We start from the raw sequence: 6,000 nt of genomic DNA on the forward strand, positions 1-6,000 counted from the left end.
CTCCTCATCAATGGGATCCTCTACTGGATCCGCTAGTGGTGCAACTAGGGCAACTCTGGGATGTCTACGTCCCCTACCTCTGGCTGGTGCCCTCCCCCGACCTCTGCCTCGGCCTCTAGCAACAGGGGAGCAGCTCCTCCATGGTCCGGTACATCTGTAGTGCGTGTTCTCACCATCTGTGAGAGAATAAGAGAAGAAACTTAGTACACCATCAATTGCACGATAGGAGGTGAATAAAGAGTAGTTTCCTAACACCCTATAGCCTCTCGAGGATAAGTACAGACGTCTCCACACCGATCTGCAAGACTCTATTAGGCCTGCCCATAACTTGTGAGACCTACATGAACCTAGTACTCTGATACCATGTTGTCATGACCCAATTATATTTTAGGTCGTGATGGCGCCCACTGCCGTCTTTATGCAAGTCAACAGTGAGCAAACTATGCGATTTCTCCTTTTAAAAGATTTTTCCAAGTAATCAAACTTTCTTTAAATTTAAAAGATTCAAGAAGTAATAGATTTAAAAATAAATAACCCGAAAGCTAATAAGTGCAATCATGATCATGAAATAAAACCAAAATTATGAGTCTACTAGTGTATGTGCCAAGACCCGGTATCACAAGAGTATGGGCTACTAGTAGAATATACAAAAGATTACTACTCTATTGTATGAAATAAAATAGGCAGAACAATAAGAACATAAAGACTTCGGTTACTACAGAATGGCTCGGAAGGGCAGCTCATCGTGTAGTCTCATACCAGGAGTCAAGCGTGCGCGCCGAACTGATATCCAGATGCACCTACCTCATATCCTGCACATCAAATGCAGAAGTATAGCGTGAGTACATAAATAACATGTACCCAGTAAGTATCTAGTCTAACCACGAAGAAGTAGTGATGAAGGGTCGACTTCGACACTTACTATGAGCCAACAATTGAATAATATGAAGTTCTAATTAAACATGATATATAAAAATGATAATAGAACTTAGAGAAGGAAATAAATAAACAATCACTTTTATCGCAAGTAGGAACCAAGTCACTTCCCTCATCTAACCATTTCACCTCTCAAGCCAATGAAACAATTTTAAATATAAAAGGGCTTCCAATATCTTTACGCACGAATTATGTTGTGGGCATACGGCCCGATCCAAATATACATATACATATATTGTGCACTGCCTCGGGTCGAAGGGCACGAACCATAGATGCATCTATTAACCTGCCGAGGCGAACAGCCCGCTCCCATTAGAGTAGTGAAAATTTACCCCGCTCGCGGAATATACTTGCGACGCGGTTGAACATAGATTTTCTCAAGTTATCATAATATCCCTCAATTCTTTTCAAAATAAGAAATTCAACTAGAAACTTTTAAAATATTGAAATCCTCAACCTCAACTTTATTCTAGACAATTAGTAAGCATAAACAAGCAACGGTATCAACAAAGCATGGTGTAAACCGAAATCTACCCAAACATAAGCATGAATAGTTTCTACGCACGGACTCTTGTCACCACGTGCATACGTAGCCCCCACAAATAGAAGTACATATTGATTAAGTTCACCTATGAGGTTAATTCCCTCTTACAAGGTTAGAAAAGAGACTTGCCTCGCCTCAAATCCTACTTTCCGGTCCAAGATTATGCTCAAACCCTCGATTCGGTGCCGAACAATCCAAAACTAATCAAATAGTATATAAACTAATCAATACATGTTCAAAAGTTCGTATTCCAACTATTAAAGAGGTTACCCAACCCTAAATGTAAGATTCCTAAAATTCATCCTTGGATTCCGGAAATTTTCGAAGAAAGTTGTTACCCATAACCTCATGAACTCAATTATGTAATTTTTACTAAATTCCATAACCAAATTCCCTGGTCAAATCCAATTTTTATCAAAACCTAGGTTTTTCTTCTAACCCATAAATTCCACAAATTTACATGTTTAAATCTATCCATAATCTATGTTTTAAACTAATATTGAGTAGAAGTTACTTACTTCAAAGTGCTAGGTGAAAATCCCTCTCAAGAAGCTCCAAAACCGCCCAAAGAGTGAGAGAAATGGGTTAGAAATGGCTTAAGTCTCGTATTAAATGAACCCCTCCTGCCCAGCGATCTTTGCACCTGCAGGGCCTTAGCTACATTTGCGGTACCGCACTTGCGGTGTTTGGTCCGCTTCTGCGGAGGCCTTCAAGCCTAGTGAGGGCCGCTTCTGCGGACGGGAGCCCGCTTCTGCGCCTTGGCCCGCACCTGCGCCTTTCCTCCTCGCACCTGCGTATTCGCGAGTGCGCGCGAAATTCTGCACCTGCGGTCCCTGGCCAAATGATCCAGATCTGCTTCTACAAGCAAACCCTCGCACCTGCGGGCTTGCACTTGCGGCCCAAAGCTCGTAGGTGCGGTTACACCACAACTGGTGTAACTAGTAGCCATTTTGAGTTTCAAACTCAATCCGCGCATCGTCCAAACGGCATCTGGGGCCCTCGAGGCCCCGTTCAAACATACCAACAAGTTTGGAATCATAAAACGGACTTGCTCGAGCTCTCAGAATGCACGAAACAACATCAAAACTACGAATCACACCCCAAACCAATTGAATCAAAAATATGAATTTCAAGTTCTTCAATTTATTCCCAATGCGCCGAAATGTACTTAAACTACTCGGAATGACACCAAATTGTGTGCGAAAGTCTTAAACGACATTACAGAACTATTTCCAATCTCAGAATTCTATTCAGTCCTCGATATCACCAAAACCTACTCTAAACCAAATTTAAAGAACTTCAAAAACCCGCAAGGAATAAACCTTCACTATTAGGCGCCTAAATGCTCTTGGGTAATCCAAATCCCAATCCAAATATACGCCCAAGTCCGAAATCATCATACAAATCTATTGGAACCGTCAAATCTCGATTCCGAGGTCGTTTGCTCAAAATATTGACCGAAGTCAAACTTAGCCTTTTTAGCCAAACTTAAGAAATCAATTGTTCCGATTTCAACTCGAACCCTTCCAAATCTAGAACTAACCATCCCCGCAAGTCATAAAATAGTAAAAAACCTAGGGGAGGTCTTATTTAGCGTAACATGTGTTCTAGAAAGAAAAATGACTGGTCGGGTTGTTACACCGATCGGTCGTTTTGAGCTCTAGCGCGTCATTCAGCTGTTTGAGGCCTTGAGTAGCTTCACTTCAGGTATTACTTGCACGTCTGGTCAGAATTGAATTTTGAGAAGTTCGGAGTTGATTCAGATAGAAAATTCTGGGGGAGTCCCACCGTCTACGATTGGATCGCGTGGTTGTCTGCTTGTGCAGTTTCTGGTTATCGGTGTATTGGTGGAGTACCATAACTAAGGAAAAAAACATCAGTGGTAATTCGAGCAAAGGAATTGAGGACGGTGTGCTATATTTGGCTTTATCTATTCATGTTCAAGTTTTGGGAAAACTCAGAGTTTATGCTTCTTGTGGGGGTTATGTGCAAGGAAAGGAATCTAGCCGGTTGCTTCTTTGAGAGGGTATTTATGTGCTAGCAGGGCCTTGGACTTTGATTATATTCGGGAACAAGTTAGAGTAGGTGACTCTCAACAACGGCCCTAGTGGGTTCAAAAATTAAAGTGTGGTGCCTAAGGATTTCGAGTTCGTGGCATGGTTAAGTATCAAGCTTTTGCAGTGAATTATGAAAGGGACTTGGAGTATTCTATGTTATCATCAGTATACGATGTAGCATTGGAGGAATGGGAGAAAATAACTTCGGATTCATAGAGGAATTACCAGAATGGGTGTACCAGTTGAAGATGTGAATGTGCGCACAATGAGGGTATGAGATGGTTCGTGGGTTTTGAGACAGCGTGGTCTCAAGAAATGGGGTCACTCAGGATGAGTGCGGATTGAGTTCATTATATTTTGAATGGAGCTATTATTATTTCTAAGGCAAGTCTAGAGTAAATTGGAAGAAGATGGATCAGTTAGTAATGGTTGAATCAGCATGATTGTGGCAGTGATCAGTTTCTTCAGCATGAAGTTATACATGTCATTTGTGGTTGTACACTTGGGCTTGAGAGCCACTACCACTTGGTTGATTTGGGAGGTATTTGATTCGAATGGCATGTTATGTATATATGGATCCCGAAAGAGTTATGGTGGTTTAGACCACTACTTGAGGATTGTATTTCTGCGGTTATGGAAATTCAGTCGCGTGTTGCAATGGTTCTCTTGAAATGAGTTAAGTGAAAGGTTTCTATATGATGGAGTGTTTATTCTATTAGTGGTTTAGGAGTTATGATAAAATTCTTGTTCTCTCGCGTATTGGCATATTAGGTGCAGTGAGCGGCATAGGAATTGAAAGTTGAGGATCAAGGTTGCAGTTCGGTGTTGACAAGAATGTCACGAGCTCAGATGAGCAGAAAAAATTCAGATATTTAGAGTAAGCTGGTATTGTCTTAGCGTCACCTGAGAACGATGTCCTGTGTAAGAGGCTTTGTGTACTGATTTGCAGATTCTAGATTCACTTTGCACCATTGTATGGCCGGTGGTATAGATGTGCAGACTTTGCTACCTAGTGTAAGAGGTCGTGGGGACGTATCCCACGGGAAGACTGTATAAGTGTGACTTATAGTCACTTGATTGATTAAAGATTGAAACCAAGTATGGGGATTATGGTACTATCACTAATGTGAGAGAGTTTATACCCGAGGGGCATTCTATTCCTTTGGTTGTGGACCGTGTGAGTTTGTTTCGAATTTGACGGTTATTCTTATGTGTCATGGAAAAAGGTTATTGTGGATCCTTGAAAGATTATTAGCCCGGTACGGTATGATCAGAATCGGCTTGATGTCTGTTGATGGGTCTAAATGTGGATGTGTATTCTATACCAGGCCGGCTATGTTCATTCAACATAACATTTCTTATAGAGGAGTATTCGGGAATTAGATATTATTTTCGTCGCCATCTATTTCATGTAATACTCTATTGTGCCATGTGGGTTGTGAGACGTCTTGATTATTCGCACATGTGTTGAGGTCCCGCGTAGCGGTGGTGTTACGTGAGCAGGATGTCTCTCGAGATGCAGATCATATATCGCACCATAGTTGTGCCTGAGTTTCGTAGCGTATGGCACTATCTGTCTCCCTAAGATTTGTACTATGCACTTGGCGTACTTGTGGTCGACATTCGGGTATTTCGTAAGTATGAGAATTCTGGCTCGGAATGTATTTCCTTATTGATTACTATATTGGATCGGGTGGCACGCCGCTACGGGTATGTTGTTTGGATCGGGTGGCACACCGCCACGGGTATGTTGTTTGGATCGGGTGGCGAGTATCATGGTTGGATCAGGTTGTACGCCGCAACGGTATCGTGTGTGGATCGGGTTGCACGCCGCAACAGTGTGATACTGAGTACAGTTCCCCAATATCTATTCTTGTGTGTTTTGTTTTTCATTTTTTGAGGAAGGTTCATAACATCTTTTTTGGTTGTTTAATTACTAACATGGGATGAGTAGCTCTTTTCAGAGTTCGTTTTCCTTATGTATCACATTCGAGTTTGTAGCTTATTGGCGCATTGTGGCATCATATGAGACTTGGTCAATGTTTGAGGTGGCTTATTGCCAAGCAGCTTGTACTGGGTGAGACAAGAGTTTTGGACCTGAAATCAGTGCAATCAGATTTATATAAGGTATATTAAAGTGCAAATATCGTTATTCAGTTCAGAATAAGTTAATGATCCTTAACATGGGCAGAGGCTCCATTATTTGTTGATTCGGTAGGTGATTATGAGTTTCTACAGATCTCATCCATCGTGGAAGTAGTGCGAGAGTTGAAACAGGGCTTATATATGTTATGAGGCATACTACGGGCTTCGGGTCAGTGCAAATTTTATATTTTTGCTTGGGGGAGATTGCCTTGGGCAAATGAGTCATGGGGTGCATGGTGTGATTTCAGCGGAGGAGCATGGTCGCGCTGGGTTCAGTGTCTGGTGATTGATACAGATTTCATGTGTGAGAATCTAGTA

The sequence above is a fragment of the Nicotiana tomentosiformis genome, chromosome 11, assembly GCF_000390325.3.
Source record: "Nicotiana tomentosiformis chromosome 11, ASM39032v3, whole genome shotgun sequence".
Taxonomy (NCBI): domain Eukaryota; kingdom Viridiplantae; phylum Streptophyta; class Magnoliopsida; order Solanales; family Solanaceae; genus Nicotiana; species Nicotiana tomentosiformis.